We start from the raw sequence: 20,688 nt of genomic DNA on the forward strand, positions 1-20,688 counted from the left end.
ATTACCAAAAAAACACAAACATCCCAGAATCATCTCGGTTTGGGGTCAAAATGTTGTCGCTCATTAAATCCCATAGTAAACGTCGCATCGAATGAATGTGATTGAATTCTCCCCGTCTGGACGAGCGGAATTGAATGGTGCAACTGATTTTGCTGTGCTGTGAAAATTCAAATATTTGCATGACTGCTTTTGTTTTATTTTGTGAATAGCAAAAAGCATTCAACCCCATAATACATGCTGTTTTATTGGTCGCTCGTCCATTTCATATCACATAGCTTAAACATTCATATATTTGGATTCCTCTCGACGAGGCGAGCAGTACGAGTACCACCTTGATGGTTCTGCGACGTTTCCTTCCAGAGTTATTACCAAAAAAACACAAACATCCCAGAATCCTCTCGGTTTGGGGTCAAAATGTTGTCGCTTATTAAATCCCATAAGAAACGTCGCATCGAATGAATGTGATTGAATTCTCCCCGTCTGGACGAGCGGAATTGAATGGTGCAACTGATTTTGCTGTGCTGTGAAAATTCAAATATTTGCATGACTGCATTTGTTTTATTTTGTGAATAACAAAAAGCATTCAACCCCATAATACATGCTGTTTTATTGGTCGCTAGTCCATTTCAAATCCCATAGCTTAACCATTCATATATTTGGATTCCTCTCGACGAGGCGAGCAGTACGAGTACCACCTTGATGGTTCTGCGACGTTTCCTTCCAGAGTTATTACCAAAAAAACACAAACATCCCAGAATCCTCTCGGTTTGGCGTCAAAATGTTGTCGCTCATTAAATCCCGTAAGAAACGTCGCATCGAATGAATGTGATTGAATTCTCCCCGTCTGGACGAGCGGAATTGATTGGTGCAACTGATTTTGCTGTGCTGTGAAAATTCAGATATTTGCATGACTGCTTTTGTTTTATTTTGTGAATAGCAAAAAGCATTCAACCCCATAATACATGTTGTTTTATTGGTCGCTCGTCCATTTCATATCCCATAGCTTAACAACTCATATATTTGGATTCCTCTCGATGAGGCGAGCAGTAGGAGTACCACCTTGATGGTTCTGCGACGTTTCCTTCCAGAGTTATTACCAAAAAAACACAAACATCCCAGAATCCTCTCGGTTTGGGGTCAAAATGTTGTCGCTCATTAAATCCCATAAGAAACGTCGCATCGAATGAATGTGATTGAATTCTCCCCATCTGGACGAGCGGAATTGAATGGTGCAACTGATTTTGCTGTGCTGTGAAAATTCAGATATTTGCATGACTGCTTTTGTTTTATTTTGTGAATAGCAAAAAGCATTCAACCCCATAATACATGTTGTTTTATTGGTCGCTCGTCCATTTCATATCCCATAGCTTAACAACTCATATATTTGGATTCCTGTCGATGAGGCGAGCAGTACGAGTACCACCTTGATGGTTCTGCGACGTTTCCTTCCAGAGTTATTACCAAAAAAACACAAACATCCCAGAATCATCTCGGTTTGTGGTCAAAATGTTGTCGCTCATTAAATCCCATAGGAAACGTCGCATCGAATGAATGTGATTGAATTCTCCCCGTCTGGACGAGCGGAATTGAATGGTGCAACTGATTTTGCTGTGCTGTGAAAATTCAGATATTTGCATGACTGCTTTTGTTTTATTTTGTGAATAGCAAAAAGCATTCAACCCCATAATACATGTTGTTTTATTGGTCGCTCGTCCATTTCATATCACATAGCTTAACCATTCATATATTTGGATTCCTCTCGATGAGGCGAGCAGTTCGAATACCACCTTGATGGGTCTGCGACGTTTCCTTCCAGAGTTATTACCAAAAAACCCCAAACATCCCAGAATCCTCTCGGTTTGGGGTCAAAATGTTGTCGCTTATTAAATCCCATAAGAAACGTCGCATCGAAGAAATGTGATTGAATTCTACCCGTCTGGACGAGCGGAATTGAATGGTGCAACTGATTTTGCTGTGCTGTGAAAATTCAGATATTTGCATGACTGCTTTTGTTTTATTTTGTGAATGGCAAAAAGCATTCAACCCCATAATACATGCTGTTTTATTGGTCGCTCGTCCATTTCATATCCCATAGCTTAACAACTCATATATTTGGATTCCTCTCGACGAGGCGAGCAGTACGAGTACCACCTTGATGGGTCTGCGACGTTTCCTTCCAGAGTTATTACCAAAAAACCACAAAAATCCCAGAATCCTCTCGGTTTGGGGTCAAAATGTTGTCGCTCATTACATCCCATAAGAAACGTCGCATCGAATGAATGTGATTGAATTCTCCCCGTCTGGACGAGCGGAATTGAATGGTGCAACTGATTTTGCTGTGCTGTGAAAATTCAGATATTTGCATGACTGCTTTTGTTTTATTTTGTGAATAGCAAAAAGCATTCAACCCCATAATACATGTTGTTTTATTGGTCGCTCGTCCATTTCATATCCCCTAGCTTACAACTCATAAATTTGGATTCCTCTCGATGAGGCGAGCAGTACGAGTACCACCTTGATGGGTCTGCGACGTTTCCTTCCAGAGTTATTACCAAAAAACCACAAACATCCCAGAATCCTCTCGGTTTGGGGTCAAAATGTTGTCGCTTATTAAATCCCATAAGAAACGTCGCATCGAATAAATGTGATTGAATTCTCCCCGTCTGGACAAGCGGAATTGAATGGTGCAACTGATTTTGCTGTGCTGTGAAAATTCAGATATTTGCATGACTGCTTTTGTTTTGTGAATAGCAAAAAGCATTCAACCCCATAATACATGCTGTTTTATTGGTCGCTCGTCCATTTCATATCACATAGCTTAAACATTCATATATTTGGATTCCTCTCGACGAGGCGAGCAGTACGAGTACCACCTTGATGGTTCTGCGACGTTTTCTTCCAGAGTTATTACCAAAAAACCACAAATATCCCAGAATCCTCTCGGTTTGGGGTCAAAATGTTGTCGCTTATAAAATCCCATAAGAAACGTCGCATCGAATAAATGTGATTGAATTCTACCCGTCTGGACGAGCGGAATTGAATGGTGCAACTGATTTTGCTGTGCTGTGAAAATTCAGATATTTGCATGACTGCTTTTGTTTTATTTTGTGAATAGCAAAAAGCATTCAACCCCATAATACATGCTGTTTTATTGGTCGCTCGTCCATTTCATATCACATAGCTTAACCATTCATATATTTGGATTCCTCTCGACGAGGCGAGCAGTACGAGTACCACCTTGATGGTTCTGCGACGTTTCCTTCCAGAGTTATTACCAAAAAAACACAAACATCCCAGAATCCTCTCGGTTTGGGGTCAAAATGTTGTCGCTCATTAAATCCCATAAGAAACGTTGCATCGAATGAATGTGATTGAATTCTCCCCGTCTGGACGAGCGGAATTGAATGGTGCAACTGATTTTGCTGTGCTGTGAAAATTCAGATATTTGCATGACTGCGTTTGTTTTATTTTGTGAATAGCAAAAAGCATTCAACCCCATAATACATGTTGTTTTATTGGTCGCTCGTCCATTTCATATCCCATAGCTTAAAAACTCATATATTTGAATTCCTCTCAATGAGGCGAGCAGTAGGAGTACCACCTTGATGGGTCTGCGACGTTTCCTTCCAGAGTTATTACCAAAAAAACACAAACATCCCAGAATCATCTCGGTTTGGGGTCAAAATGTTGTCGCTCATTAAATCCCATAGGAAACGTCGCATCGAATGAATGTGATTGAATTCTCCCCGTCTGGACGAGCGGAATTGAATGGTGCAACTGATTTTGCTGTGCTGTGAAAATTCAGATATTTGCATGACTGCTTTTGTTTTATTTTGTGAATAGCAAAAAGCATTCAACCCCATAATACATGTTGTTTTATTGGTCGCTCGTCCATTTCATATCACATAGCTTAAACATTCATATATTTGGATTCCTCTCGACGAGGCGAGCAGTACGAGTACCACCTTGATGGGTCTGCGACGTTTCCTTCCAGAGTTATTACCAAAAAACCACAAACATCCCAGAATCCTCTCGGTTTGGGGTCAAAATGTTGTCGCTCATTACATCCCATAAGAAACGTCGCATCGAATGAATGTGATTGAATTCTCCCCGTCTGGACGAGCGGAATTGAATGGTGCAACTGATTTTGCTGTGCTGTGAAAATTCAGATATTTGCATGACTGCTTTGTTTTATTTTGTGAATAGCAAAAAGCATTCAACCCCATAATACATGTTGTTTTATTGGTCGCTCGTCCATTTCATATCCCCTAGCTTAACAACTCATACATTTGGATTCCTCTCGATGAGGCGAGCAGTACGAGTACCACCTTGATGGGTCTGCGACGTTTCCTTCCAGAGTTATTACCAAAAAACCACAAACATCCCAGAATCCTCTCGGTTTGGGGTCAAAATGTTGTCGCTTATTAAATCCCATAAGAAACGTCGCATCGAATAAATGTGATTGAATTCTCCCCGTCTGGACAAGCGGAATTGAATGGTGCAACTGATTTTGCTGTGCTGTGAAAATTCAGATATTTGCATGACTGCTTTTGTTTTATTTTGTGAATAACAAAAAGCATTCAACCCCATAATACATGCTGTTTTATTGGTCGCTAGTCCATTTCAAATCCCATAGCTTAACCATTCATATATTTGGATTCCTCTCAACGAGGCGTGCAGTACGAGTACCACCTTGATGGTTCTGCGACGTTTCCTTCCAGAGTTATTACCAAAAAAACACAAACATCCCAGAATCCTCTCGGTTTGGCGTCAAAATGTTGTCGCTCATTAAATCCCATAAGAAACGTCACATCGAATGAATGTGATTGAATTCTCCCCGTCTGGACGAGCGGAATTGAATGGTGCAACTGATTTTGCTGTGCTGTGAAAATTCAGATATTTGCATGACTGCTTTTGTTTTATTTTGTGAATAGCAAAAAGCATTCAACCCCATAATACATGTTGTTTTATTGGTCGCTCGTCCATTTCATATCCCATAGCTTAACAACTCATATATTTGGATTCTTCTCGATGAGGCGAGCAGTAGGAGTACCACCTTGATGGGTCTGCGACGTTTCCTTCCAGAGTTATTACCAAAAAAACACAAACATCCCAGAATCATCTCGGTTTGGGGTCAAAATGTTGTCGCTCATTAAATCCCATAGTAAACGTCGCATCGAATGAATGTGATTGAATTCTCCCCGTCTGGACGAGCGGAATTGAATGGTGCAACTGATTTTGCTGTGCTGTGAAAATTCAAATATTTGCATGACTGCTTTTGTTTTATTTTGTGAATAGCAAAAAGCATTCAACCCCATAATACATGCTGTTTTATTGGTCGCTCGTCCATTTCATATCACATAGCTTAACCATTCATATATTTGGATTCCTCTCGACGAGGCGAGCAGTACGAGTACCACCTTGATGGTTCTGCGACGTTTCCTTCCAGAGTTATTACCAAAAAAACACAAACATCCCAGAATCCTCTCGGTTTGGGGTCAAAATGTTGTCGCTTATTAAATCCCATAAGAAACGTCGCATCGAATAAATGTGATTGAATTCTCCCCGTCTGGACGAGCGGAATTGAATGGTGCAACTGATTTTGCTGTGCTGTGAAAATTCAAATATTTGCATGACTGCATTTGTTTTATTTTGTGAATAACAAAAAGCATTCAACCCCATAATACATGCTGTTTTATTGGTCGCTAGTCCATTTCAAATCCCATAGCTTAACCATTCATATATTTGGATTCCTCTCGACGAGGCGAGCAGTACGAGTACCACCTTGATGGTTCTGCGACGTTTCCTTCCAGAGTTATTACCAAAAAAACACAAACATCCCAGAATCCTCTCGGTTTGGCGTCAAAATGTTGTCGCTCATTAAATCCCATAAGAAACGTCGCATCGAATGAATGTGATTGAATTCTCCCCGTCTGGACGAGCGGAATTGATTGGTGCAACTGATTTTGCTGTGCTGTGAAAATTCAGATATTTGCATGACTGCTTTTGTTTTATTTTGTGAATAGCAAAAAGCATTCAACCCCATAATACATGTTGTTTTATTGGTCGCTCGTCCATTTCATATCCCATAGCTTAACAACTCATATATTTGGATTCCTCTCGATGAGGCGAGCAGTAGGAGTACCACCTTGATGGTTCTGCGACGTTTCCTTCCAGAGTTATTACCAAAAAAACACAAACATCCCAGAATCCTCTCGGTTTGGGGTCAAAATGTTGTCGCTCATTAAATCCCATAAGAAACGTCGCATCGAATGAATGTGATTGAATTCTCCCCGTCTGGACGAGCGGAATTGAATGGTGCAACTGATTTTGCTGTGCTGTGAAAATTCAGATATTTGCATGACTGCTTTTGTTTTATTTTGTGAATAGCAAAAAGCATTCAACCCCATAATACATGTTGTTTTATTGGTCGCTCGTCCATTTCATATCCCATAGCTTAACAACTCATATATTTGGATTCCTGTCGATGAGGCGAGCAGTACGAGTACCACCTTGATGGTTCTGCGACGTTTCCTTCCAGAGTTATTACCAAAAAAACACAAACATCCCAGAATCATCTCGGTTTGTGGTCAAAATGTTGTCGCTCATTAAATCCCATAGGAAACGTCGCATCGAATGAATGTGATTGAATTCTCCCCGTCTGGACGAGCGGAATTGAATGGTGCAACTGATTTTGCTGTGCTGTGAAAATTCAGATATTTGCATGACTGCTTTTGTTTTATTTTGTGAATGGCAAAAAGCATTCAACCCCATAATACATGCTGTTTTATTGGTCGCTCGTCCATTTCATATCCCATAGCTTAACAACTCATATATTTGGATTCCTCTCGATGAAGCGAGCAGTACGAGTACCACCTTGATGGGTCTGCGACGTTTCCTTCCAGAGTTAATACCAAAAAACCACGAACATCCCAGAATCCTCTCGGTTTGGGGTCAAAATGTTGTCGCTTATTAAATCCCATAAGAAACGTCTCATCGAATAAATGTGATTGAATTCTCCCCGTCTGGACGAGCGGAATTGAATGGTGCAACTGATTTTGCTGTGCTGTGAAAATTCAGATATTTGCATGACTGCATTTGTTTTATTTTGTGAATAGCAAAAAGCATTCAACCCCATAATACATGTTGTTTTATTGGTCGCTCGTCCATTTCATATCCCATAGCTGAAACACTCATATATTTGGATTCCGCTCGACGAGGCGAGCAGTACGAGTACCACCTTGATGGGTCTGCGACGTTTTCTTCCAGAGTTATTACCAAAAAACCACAAACATCCCAGAATCGTCTCGGTTTGGGGTCAAAATGTTGTCGCTTATTAAATCCCATAAGAAACGTCCCATCGAATGAATGTGATTGAATTCTCCCCGTCTGGACGAGCGGAATTGAATGGTGCAACTGATTTTGCTGTGCTGTGAAAATTCAGATATTTGCATGACTGCTTTTGTTTTGTGCATAGCAAAAAGCATTCAACCCCATAATACATGCTGTTTTATTGGTCGCTCGTCCATTTCATATCACATAGCTTAAACATTCATATATTTGGATTCCTCTCGACGAGGCGAGCAGTACGAGTACCACCTTGATGGTTCTGCGACGTTTCCTTCCAGAGTTATTACCAAAAAACCACAAATATCCCAGAATCCTCTCGGTTTGGGGTCAAAATGTTGTCGCTTATTAAATCCCATAAGAAACGTCGCATCGAATAAATGTGATTGAATTCTACCCGTCTGGACGAGCGGAATTGAATGGTGCAACTGATTTTGCTGTGCTGTGAAAATTCAGATATTTGCATGACTGCTTTTGTTTTATTTTGTGAATAGCAAAAAGCATTCAACCCCATAATACATGCTGTTTTATTGGTCGCTCGTCCATTTCATATCACATAGCTTAAACATTCATATATTTGGATTCCTCTCGACGAGGCAAGCAGTACGAGTACCACCTTGATGGTTCTGCGACGTTTCCTTCCAGAGTTATTACCAAAAAACCACAAATATCCCAGAATCCTCTCGGTTTGGGGTCAAAATGTTGTCGCTTATTAAATCCCATAAGAAACGTCGCATCGAATAAATGTGATTGAATTCTACCCGTCTGGACGAGCGGAATTGAATGGTGCAACTGATTTTGCTCTGCTGTGAAAATTCAGATATTTGCATGACTGCTTTTGTTTTATTTTGTGAATAGCAAAAAGCATTCAACCCCATAATACATGCTGTTTTATTGGTCGCTCGTCCATTTCATATCACATAGCTTAACCATTCATATATTTGGATTCCTCTCGACGAGGCGAGCAGTACGAGTACCACCTTGATGGTTCTGCGACGTTTCCTTCCAGAGTTATTACCAAAAAAACACAAACATCCCAGAATCCTCTCGGTTTGGGGTCAAAATGTTGTCGCTTATTAAATCCCATAAGAAACGTCGCATCGAATAAATGTGATTGAATTCTCCCCGTCTGGACGAGCGGAATTGAATGGTGCAACTGATTTTGCTGTGCTGTGAAAATTCAAATATTTGCATGACTGCATTTGTTTTATTTTGTGAATAACAAAAAGCATTCAACCCCATAAAACATGCTATTTTATTGGTCGCTAGTCCATTTCAAATCCCATAGCTTAACCATTCATATATTTGGATTCCTCTCGACGAGGCGAGCAGTACGAGTACCACCTTGATGGGTCTGCGACGTTTCCTTCCAGAGTTATTACCAAAAAAACACAAACATCCCAGAATCCTCTCGGTTTGGGGTCAAAATGTTGTCGCTCATTAAATCCCATAAGAAACGTTGCATCGAATGAATGTGATTGAATTCTCCCCGTCTGGACGAGCGGAATTGAATGGTGCAACTGATTTTGCTGTGCTGTGAAAATTCAGATATTTGCATGACTGCTTTTGTTTTATTTTGTGAATAGCAAAAAGCATTCAACCCCATAATACATGTTGTTTTATTGGTCGCTCGTCCATTTCATATCCCATAGCTTAACAACTCATATATTTGGATTCCTCTCAATGAGGCGAGCAGTAGGAGTACCACCTTGATGGGTCTGCGACGTTTCCTTCCAGAGTTATTACCAAAAAAACACAAACATCCCAGAATCATCTCGGTTTGGGGTCAAAATGTTGTCGCTCATTAAATCCCATAGGAAACGTCGCATCGAATGAATGTGATTGAATTCTCCCCGTCTGGACGAGCGGAATTGAATGGTGCAACTGATTTTGCTGTGCTGTGAAAATTCAGATATTTGCATGACTGCTTTTGTTTTATTTTGTGAATAGCAAAAAGCATTCAACCCCATAATACATGTTGTTTTATTGGTCGCTCGTCCATTTCATATCACATAGCTTAAACATTCATATATTTGGATTCCTCTCGACGAGGCGAGCAGTACGAGTACCACCTTGATGGTTCTGCGACGTTTCCTTCCAGAGTTATTACCAAAAAAACACAAACATCCCAGAATCCTCTCGGTTTGGGGTCAAAATGTTGTCGCTTATTAAATCCCATAAGAAACGTCGCATCGAATAAATGTGATTGAATTCTCCCCGTCTGGACGAGCGGAATTGAATGGTGCAACTGATTTTGCTGTGCTGTGAAAATTCAAATATTTGCATGACTGCATTTGTTTTATTTTGTGAATAACAAAAAGCATTCAACCCCATAAAACATGCTGTTTTATTGGTCGCTAGTCCATTTCAAATCCCATAGCTTAACCATTCATATATTTGGATTCCTCTCGACGAGGCGAGCAGTACGAGTACCACCTTGATGGGTCTGCGACGTTTCCTTCCAGAGTTATTACCAAAAAAACACAAACATCCCAGAATCCTCTCGGTTTGGGGTCAAAATGTTGTCGCTCATTAAATCCCATAAGAAACGTTGCATCGAATGAATGTGATTGAATTCTCCCCGTCTGGACGAGCGGAATTGAATGGTGCAACTGATTTTGCTGTGCTGTGAAAATTCAGATATTTGCATGACTGCTTTTGTTTTATTTTGTGAATAGCAAAAAGCATTCAACCCCATAATACATGTTGTTTTATTGGTCGCTCGTCCATTTCATATCCCATAGCTTAACAACTCATATATTTGGATTCCTCTCAATGAGGCGAGCAGTAGGAGTACCACCTTGATGGGTCTGCGACGTTTCCTTCCAGAGTTATTACCAAAAAAACACAAACATCCCAGAATCATCTCGGTTTGGGGTCAAAATGTTGTCGCTCATTAAATCCCATAGGAAACGTCGCATCGAATGAATGTGATTGAATTCTCCCCGTCTGGACGAGCGGAATTGAATGGTGCAACTGATTTTGCTGTGCTGTGAAAATTCAGATATTTGCATGACTGCTTTTGTTTTATTTTGTGAATAGCAAAAAGCATTCAACCCCATAATACATGTTGTTTTATTGGTCGCTCGTCCATTTCATATCACATAGCTTAAACATTCATATATTTGGATTCCTCTCGACGAGGCGAGCAGTACGAGTACCACCTTCATGGGTCTGCGACGTTTCCTTCCAGAGTTATTACCAAAAAACCACAAAAATCCCAGAATCCTCTCGGTTTGGGGTCAAAATGTTGTCGCTCATTACATCCCATAAGAAACGTCGCATCGAATGAATGTGATTGAATTCTCCCCGTCTGGACGAGCGGAATTGAATGGTGCAACTGATTTTGCTGTGCTGTGAAAATTCAGATATTTGCATGACTGCTTTGTTTTATTTTGTGAATAGCAAAAAGCATTCAACCCCATAATACATGTTGTTTTATTGGTCGCTCGTCCATTTCATATCCCCTAGCTTAACAACTCATACATTTGGATTCCTCTCGATGAGGCGAGCAGTACGAGTACCACCTTGATGGGTCTGCGACGTTTCCTTCCAGAGTTATTACCAAAAAACCACAAACATCCCAGAATCCTCTCGGTTTGGGGTCAAAATGTTGTCGCTTATTAAATCCCATAAGAAACGTCGCATCGAATAAATGTGATTGAATTCTCCCCGTCTGGACAAGCGGAATTGAATAGTGCAACTGATTTTGCTGTGCTGTGAAAATTCAGATATTTGCATGACTGCTTTTGTTTTATTTTGTGAATAGCAAAAAGCATTCAACCCCATAATACATGCTGTTTTATTGGTCGCTCGTCCATTTCATATCACATAGCTTAACCATTCATATATTTGGATTCCTCTCGACGAGGCGAGCAGTACGAGTACCACCTTGATGGGTCTGCGACGTTTCCTTCCAGAGTTATTACCAAAAAACACAAAAATCCCAGAATCCTCTCGGTTTGGGGTCAAAATGTTGTCGCTCATTACATCCCATAGGAAACGTCGCATCGAATGAATGTGATTGAATTCTCCCCGTCTGGACGAGCGGAATTGAATGGTGCAACTGATTTTGCTGTGCTGTGAAAATTCAAATATTTGCATGACTGCTTTTGTTTTATTTTGTGAATAGCAAAAATCATTCAACCCCATAATACATGCTATTTTATTGGTCGCTCGTCCATTTCATATCACATAGCTTAACCATTCATATATTTGGATTCCTCTAGACGAGGCGAGCAGTACGAGTACCACCTTGATGGTTCTGCGACGTTTCCTTCCAGAGTTATTACCAAAAAAACACAAACATCCCAGAATCCTCTCGGTTTGGGGTCAAAATGTTGTCGCTTATTAAATCCCATAAGAAACGTCGCATCGAATAAATGTGATTGAATTCTCCCCGTCTGGACGAGCGGAATTGAATGGTGCAACTGATTTTGCTGTGCTGTGAAAATTCAAATATTTGCATGACTGCATTTGTTTTATTTTGTGAATAACAAAAAGCATTCAACCCCATAATAGATGCTGTTTTATTGGTCGCTAGTCCATTTCAAATCCCATAGCTTAACCATTCATATATTTGGATTCCTCTCGACGAGGCGAGCAGTACGAGTACCACCTTGATGGGTCTGCGACGTTTCCTTCCAGAGTTATTACCAAAAAAACACAAACATCCCAGAATCCTCTCGGTTTGGGGTCAAAATGTTGTCGCTCATTAAATCCCATAAGAAACGTTGCATCGAATGAATGTGATTGAATTCTCCCCGTCTGGACGAGCGGAATTGAATGGTGCAACTGATTTTGCTGTGCTGTGAAAATTCAGATATTTGCATGACTGCTTTTGTTTTATTTTGTGAATAGCAAAAAGCATTCAACCCCATAATACATGTTGTTTTATTGGTCGCTCGTCCATTTCATATCCCATAGCTTAACAACTCATATATTTGGATTCCTCTCAATGAGGCGAGCAGTAGGAGTACCACCTTGATGGGTCTGCGACGTTTCCTTCCAGAGTTATTACCAAAAAAACACAAACATCCCAGAATCATCTCGGTTTGGGGTCAAAATGTTGTCGCTCATTAAATCCCATAGGAAACGTCGCATCGAATGAATGTGATTGAATTCTCCCCGTCTGGACGAGCGGAATTGAATGGTGCAACTGATTTTGCTGTGCTGTGAAAATTCAGATATTTGCATGACTGCTTTTGTTTTATTTTGTGAATAGCAAAAAGCATTCAACCCCATAATACATGTTGTTTTATTGGTTGCTCGTCCATTTCATATCACATAGCTTAAACATTCATATATTTGGATTCCTCTCGACGAGGCGAGCAGTACGAGTACCACCTTGATGGGTCTGCGACGTTTCCTTCCAGAGTTATTACCAAAAAACCACAAAAATCCCAGAATCCTCTCGGTTTGGGGTCAAAATGTTGTCGCTCATTACATCCCATAAGAAACGTCGCATCGAATGAATGTGATTGAATTCTCCCCGTCTGGACGAGCGGAATTGAATGGTGCAACTGATTTTGCTGTGCTGTGAAAATTCAGATATTTGCATGACTGCTTTGTTTTATTTTGTGAATAGCAAAAAGCATTCAACCCCATAATACATGTTGTTTTATTGGTCGCTCGTCCATTTCATATCCCCTAGCTTAACAACTCATACATTTGGATTCCTCTCGATGAGGCGAGCAGTACGAGTACCACCTTGATGGGTCTGCGACGTTTCCTTCCAGAGTTATTACCAAAAAACCACAAACATCCCAGAATCCTCTCGGTTTGGGGTCAAAATGTTGTCGCTTATTAAATCCCATAAGAAACGTCGCATCGAATAAATGTGATTGAATTCTCCCCGTCTGGACAAGCGGAATTGAATGGTGCAACTGATTTTGCTGTGCTGTGAAAATTCAGATATTTGCATGACTGCTTTTGTTTTATTTTGTGAATAGCAAAAAGCATTCAACCCCATAATACATGCTGTTTTATTGGTCGCTCGTCCATTTCATATCACAAAGCTTAACCATTCATATATTTGGATTCCTCTCGACGAGGCGAGCAGTACGAGTACCACCTTGATGGGTCTGCGACGTTTCCTTCCAGAGTTATTACCAAAAAAACACAAAAATCCCAGAATCCTCTCGGTTTGGGGTCAAAATGTTGTCGCTCATTACATCCCATAGGAAACGTCGCATCGAATGAATGTGATTGAATTCTCCCCGTCTGGACGAGCGGAATTGAATGGTGCAACTGATTTTGCTGTGCTGTGAAAATTCAAATATTTGCATGACTGCATTTGTTTTATTTTGTGAATAACAAAAAGCATTCAACCCCATAATACATGCTGTTTTATTGGTCGCTAGTCCATTTCAAATCCCATAGCTTAACCATTCATATATTTGGATTCCTCTCGACGAGGCGAGCAGTACGAGTACCACCTTGATGGGTCTGCGACGTTTCCTTCCAGAGTTATTACCAAAAAAACACAAACATCCCAGAATCCTCTCGGTTTGGCGTCAAAATGTTGTCGCTCATTAAATCCCATAAGAAACGTCACATCGAATGAATGTGATTGAATTCTCCCCGTCTGGACGAGCGGAATTGAATGGTGCAACTGATTTTGCTGTGCTGTGAAAATTCAGATATTTGCATGACTGCTTTTGTTTTATTTTGTGAATAGCAAAAAGCATTCAACCCCATAATACATGCTGTTTTATTGGTCGCTCGTCCATTTCATATCACATAGCTTAACCATTCATATATTTGGATTCCTCTCGACGAGGCGAGCAGTACGAGTACCACCTTGATGGGTCTGCGACGTTTCCTTCCAGAGTTATTACCAAAAAAACACAAAAATCCCAGAATCCTCTCGGTTTGGGGTCAAAATGTTGTCGCTCATTACATCCCATAGGAAACGTCGCATCGAATGAATGTGATTGAATTCTCCCCGTCTGGACGAGCGGAATTGAATGGTGCAACTGATTTTGCTGTGCTGTGAAAATTCAAATATTTGCATGACTGCTTTTGTTTTATTTTGTGAATAGCAAAAAGCATTCAACCCCATAATACATGCTATTTTATTGGTCGCTCGTCCATTTCATTTCACATAGCTTAACCATTCATATATTTGGATTCCTCTCGACGAGGCGAGCAGTACGAGTACCACCTTGATGGTTCTGCGACGTTTCCTTCCAGAGTTATTACCAAAAAAACACAAACATCCCAGAATCCTCTCGGTTTGGGGTCAAAATGTTGTCGCTTATTAAATCCCATAAGAAACGTCGCATCGAATAAATGTGATTGAATTCTCCCCGTCTGGACGAGCGGAATTGAATGGTGCAACTGATTTTGCTGTGCTGTGAAAATTCAAATATTTGCATGACTGCATTTGTTTTATTTTGTGAATAACAAAAAGCATTCAACCCCATAATACATGCTGTTTTATTGGTCGCTAATCCATTTCAAATCCCATAGCTTAACCATTCATATATTTGGATTCCTCTCGACGAGGCGAGCAGTACGAGTACCACCTTGATGGGTCTGCGACGTTTCCTTCCAGAGTTATTACCAAAAAAACACAAACATCCCAGAATCCTCTCGGTTTGGCGTCAAAATGTTGTCGCTCATTAAATTCCATAAGAAACGTCACATCGAATGAATGTGATTGAATTCTCCCCGTCTGGACGAGCGGAATTGAATGGTGCAACTGATTTTGCTGTGCTGTGAAAATTCAGATATTTGAATGATTGCTTTTGTTTTATTTTGTGAATAGCAAAAAGCATTCAACCCCATAATACATGTTGTTTTATTGGTCGCTCGTCCATTTCATATCCCATAGCTTAACAACTCATATATTTGGATTCCTCTCGATGAGGCGAGCAGTAGGAGTACCACCTTGATGGTTCTGCGACGTTTCCTTCCAGAGTTATTACCAAAAAAACACAAACATCCCAGAATCCTCTCGGTTTGGGGTCAAAATGTTGTCGCTTATTAAATCCCATAAGAAACGTCGCATCGAATGAATGTGATTGAATTCTCCCCGTCTGGACGAGCGGAATTGAATGGTGCAACTGATTTTGCTGTGCTGTGAAAATTCAAATATTTGCATGACTGCTTTTGTTTTATTTTAAGAATAGCAAAAAGCATTAAACCCCATAATACATGCTGTTTTATTGGTCGCTCGTCCATTTCATATCACATAGCTTAACCATTCATATATTTGGATTCCTCTCGACGAGGCGAGCAGTACGAGTACCACCTTGATGGTTCTGCGACGTTTCCTTCCAGAGTTATTACCAAAAAAACACAAACATCCCAGAATCCTCTCGGTTTGGCGTCAAAATGTTGTCGCTCATTAAATCCCATAAGAAACGTCGCATCGAATGAATGTGATTGAATTCTCCCCGTCTGGACGAGCGGAATTGATTGGTGCAACTGATTTTGCTGTGCTGTGAAAATTCAGATATTTGCATGACTGCTTTTGTTTTATTTTGTGAATAGCAAAAAGAATTCAACCCCATAATACATGTTGTTTTATTGGTCGCTCGTCCATTTCATATCCCATAGCTTAACAACTCATATATTTGGATTCCTCTCGATGAGGCGAGCAGTAGGAGTACCACCTTGATGGTTCTGCGACGTTTCCTTCCAGAGTTATTACCAAAAAAACACAAACATCCCAGAATCCTCTCGGTTTGGGGTCAAAATGTTGTCGCTCATTAAATCCCATAAGAAACGTCGCATCGAATGAATGTGATTGAATTCTCCCCGTCTGGACGAGCGGAATTGAATGGTGCAACTGATTTTGCTGTGCTGTGAAAATTCAGATATTTGAATGACTGCTTTTGTTTTATTTTGTGAATAGCAAAAAGCATTCAACCCCATAATACATGTTGTTTTATTGGTCGCTCGTCCATTTCATATCCCATAGCTTAACAACTCATATATTTGGATTCCTCTCGATGAGGCGAGCAGTAGGAGTACCACCTTGATGGTTCTGCGACGTTTCCTTCCAGAGTTATTACCAAAAAAACACAAACATCCCAGAATCCTCTCGGTTTGGGGTCAAAATGTTGTCGCTTATTAAATCCCATAAGAAACGTCGCATCGAATAAATGTGATTGAATTCTCCCCGTCTGGACGAGCGGAATTGATTGGTGCAACTGATTTTGCTGTGCTGTGAAAATTCAAATATTTGCATGACTGCATTTGTTTTATTTTGTGAATAACAAAAAGCATTCAACCCCATAATACATGCTGTTTTATTGGTCGCTAGTCCATTTCAAATCCCATAGCTTAACCATTCATATATTTGGATTCCTCTCGACGAGGCGAGCAGTACGAGTACCACCTTGATGGTTCTGCGACGTTTCCTTCCAGAGTTATTACCAAAAAAACACAAACATCCCAGAATCCTCTCGGTTTGGCGTCAAAATGTTGTCGCTCATTAAATCCCATAAGAAACGTCGCATCGAATGAATGTGATGGAATTCTCCCCGTCTGGACGAGCGGAATTGATTGGTGCAACTGATTTTGCTGTGCTGTGAAAATTCAGATATTTGCATGACTGCTTTTGTTTTATTTTGTGAATAGCAAAAAGAATTCAACCCCATAATACATGTTGTTTTATTGGTCGCTCGTCCATTTCATATCCCATAGCTTAACAACTCATATATTTGGATTCCTCTCGATGAGGCGAGCAGTAGGAGTACCACCTTGATGGTTCTGCGACGTTTCCTTCCAGAGTTATTACCAAAAAAACACAAACATCCCAGAATCCTCTCGGTTTGGGGTCAAAATGTTGTCGCTCATTAAATCCCATAAGAAACGTCGCATCGAATGAATGTGATTGAATTCTCCCCGTCTGGACGAGCGGAATTGAATGGTGGAACTGATTTTGCTGTGCTGTGAAAATTCAGATATTTGCATGACTGCTTTTGTTTTATTTTGTGAATAGCAAAAAGCATTCAACCCCATAATACATGTTGTTTTATTGGTCGCTCGTCCATTTCATATCCCATAGCTTAACAACTCATATATTTGGATTCCTGTCGATGAGGCGAGCAGTACGAGTACCACCTTGATGGTTCTGCGACGTTTCGTTCCAGAGTTATTACCAAAAAAACACAAACATCCCAGAATCATCTCGGTTTGTGGTCAAAATGTTGTCGCTCATTAAATCCCATAGGAAACGTCGCATCGAATGAATGTGATTGAATTCTCCCCGTCTGGACGAGCGGAATTGAATGGTGCAACTGATTTTGCTGTGCTGTGAAAATTCAGATATTTGCATGACTGCTTTTGTTTTATTTTGTGAATAGCAAAAAGCATTCAACCCCATAATACATGTTGTTTTATTGGTCGCTCTTCCATTTCATATCACATAGCTTAACCATTCATATATTTGGATTCCTCTCGATGAGGCGAGCAGTTCGAATACCACCTTGATGGGTCTGCGACGTTTCCTTCCAGAGTTATTACCAAAAAACCCCAAACATCCCAGAATCCTCTCGGTTTGGGGTCAAAATGTTGTCGCTTATTAAATCCCATAAGAAACGTCGCATCGAATGAATGTGATTGAATTCTCCCCGTCTGGACGAGCGGAATTGAATGGTGCAACTGATTTTGCTGTGCTGTGAAAATTCAAATATTTGCATGACTGCTTTTGTTTTATTTTAAGAATAGCAAAAAGCATTAAACCCCATAATACATGCTGTTTTATTGGTCGCTCGTCCATTTCATATCACATAGCTTAACCATTCATATATTTGGATTCCTCTCGACGAGGCGAGCAGTACGAGTACCACCTTGATGGTTCTGCGACGTTTCCTTCCAGAGTTATTACCAAAAAAACACAAACATCCCAGAATCCTCTCGGTTTGGCGTCAAAATGTTGTCGCTCATTAAATCCCATAAGAAACGTCGCATCGAATGAATGTGATTGAATTCTCCCCGTCTGGACGAGCGGAATTGATTGGTGCAACTGATTTTGCTGTGCTGTGAAAATTCAGATATTTGCATGACTGCTTTTGTTTTATTTTGTGAATAGCAAAAAGAATTCAACCCCATAATACATGTTGTTTTATTGGTCGCTCGTCCATTTCATATCCCATAGCTTAACAACTCATATATTTGGATTCCTCTCGATGAGGCGAGCAGTAGGAGTACCACCTTGATGGTTCTGCGACGTTTCCTTCCAGAGTTATTACCAAAAAAACACAAACATCCCAGAATCCTCTCGGTTTGGGGTCAAAATGTTGTCGCTCATTAAATCCCATAAGAAACGTCGCATCGAATGAATGTGATTGAATTCTCCCCGTCTGGACGAGCGGAATTGAATGGTGCAACTGATTTTGCTGTGCTGTGAAAATTCAGATATTTGAATGACTGCTTTTGTTTTATTTTGTGAATAGCAAAAAGCATTCAACCCCATAATACATGTTGTTTTATTGGTCGCTCGTCCATTTCATATCCCATAGCTTAACAACTCATATATTTGGATTCCTCTCGATGAGGCGAGCAGTAGGAGTACCACCTTGATGGTTCTGCGACGTTTCCTTCCAGAGTTATTACCAAAAAAACACAAACATCCCAGAATCCTCTCGGTTTGGGGTCAAAATGTTGTCGCTTATTAAATCCCATAAGAAACGTCGCATCGAATAAATGTGATTGAATTCTCCCCGTCTGGACGAGCGGAATTGATTGGTGCAACTGATTTTGCTGTGCTGTGAAAATTCAAATATTTGCATGACTGCATTTGTTTTATTTTGTGAATAACAAAAAGCATTCAACCCCATAATACATGCTGTTTTATTGGTCGCTAGTCCATTTCAAATCCCATAGCTTAACCATTCATATATTTGGATTCCTCTCGACGAGGCGAGCAGTACGAGTACCACCTTGATGGTTCTGCGACGTTTCCTTCCAGAGTTATTACCAAAAAAACACAAACATCCCAGAATCCTCTCGGTTTGGCGTCAAAATGTTGTCGCTCATTAAATCCCATAAGAAACGTCGCATCGAATGAATGTGATGGAATTCTCCCCGTCTGGACGAGCGGAATTGATTGGTGCAACTGATTTTGCTGTGCTGTGAAAATTCAGATATTTGCATGACTGCTTTTGTTTTATTTTGTGAATAGCAAAAAGAATTCAACCCCATAATACATGTTGTTTTATTGGTCGCTCGTCCATTTCATATCCCATAGCTTAACAACTCATATATTTGGATTCCTCTCGATGAGGCGAGCAGTAGGAGTACCACCTTGATGGTTCTGCGACGTTTCCTTCCAGAGTTATTACCAAAAAAACACAAACATCCCAGAATCCTCTCGGTTTGGGGTCAAAATGTTGTCGCTCATTAAATCCCATAAGAAACGTCGCATCGAATGAATGTGATTGAATTCTCCCCGTCTGGACGAGCGGAATTGAATGGTGGAACTGATTTTGCTGTGCTGTGAAAATTCAGATATTTGCATGACTGCTTTTGTTTTATTTTGTGAATAGCAAAAAGCATTCAACCCCATAATACATGTTGTTTTATTGGTCGCTCGTCCATTTCATATCCCATAGCTTAACAACTCATATATTTGGATTCCTGTCGATGAGGCGAGCAGTACGAGTACCACCTTGATGGTTCTGCGACGTTTCGTTCCAGAGTTATTACCAAAAAAACACAAACATCCCAGAATCATCTCGGTTTGTGGTCAAAATGTTGTCGCTCATTAAATCCCATAGGAAACGTCGCATCGAATGAATGTGATTGAATTCTCCCCGTCTGGACGAGCGGAATTGAATGGTGCAACTGATTTTGCTGTGCTGTGAAAATTCAGATATTTGCATGACTGCTTTTGTTTTATTTTGTGAATAGCAAAAAGCATTCAACCCCATAATACATGTTGTTTTATTGGTCGCTCTTCCATTTCATATCACATAGCTTAACCATTCATATATTTGGATTCCTCTCGATGAGGCGAGCAGTTCGAATACCACCTTGATGGGTCTGCGACGTTTCCTTCCAGAGTTATTACCAAAAAACCCCAAACATCCCAGAATCCTCTCGGTTTGGGGTCAAAATGTTGTCGCTTATTAAATCCCATAAGAAACGTCGCATCGAAGAAATGTGATTGAATTCTACCCGACTGGACGAGCGGAATTGAATGGTGCAACTGATTTTGCTGTGCTGTGAAAATTCAGATATTTGCATGACTGCTTTTGTTTTATTTTGTGAATGGCAAAAAGCATTCAACCCCATAATACATGCTGTTTTATTGGTCGCTCGTCCATTTCATATCCCATAGCTTAACAACTCATATATTTGGATTCCTCTCGATGAGGCGAGCAG

This window comes from Petromyzon marinus, chromosome 59 (genome assembly GCF_048934315.1).
Source record: "Petromyzon marinus isolate PM22_M1 ecotype Great Lakes invasive population chromosome 59, UKy_Petmar_22M1.pri1.0, whole genome shotgun sequence".
NCBI classification, from domain to species: domain Eukaryota; kingdom Metazoa; phylum Chordata; class Hyperoartia; order Petromyzontiformes; family Petromyzontidae; genus Petromyzon; species Petromyzon marinus.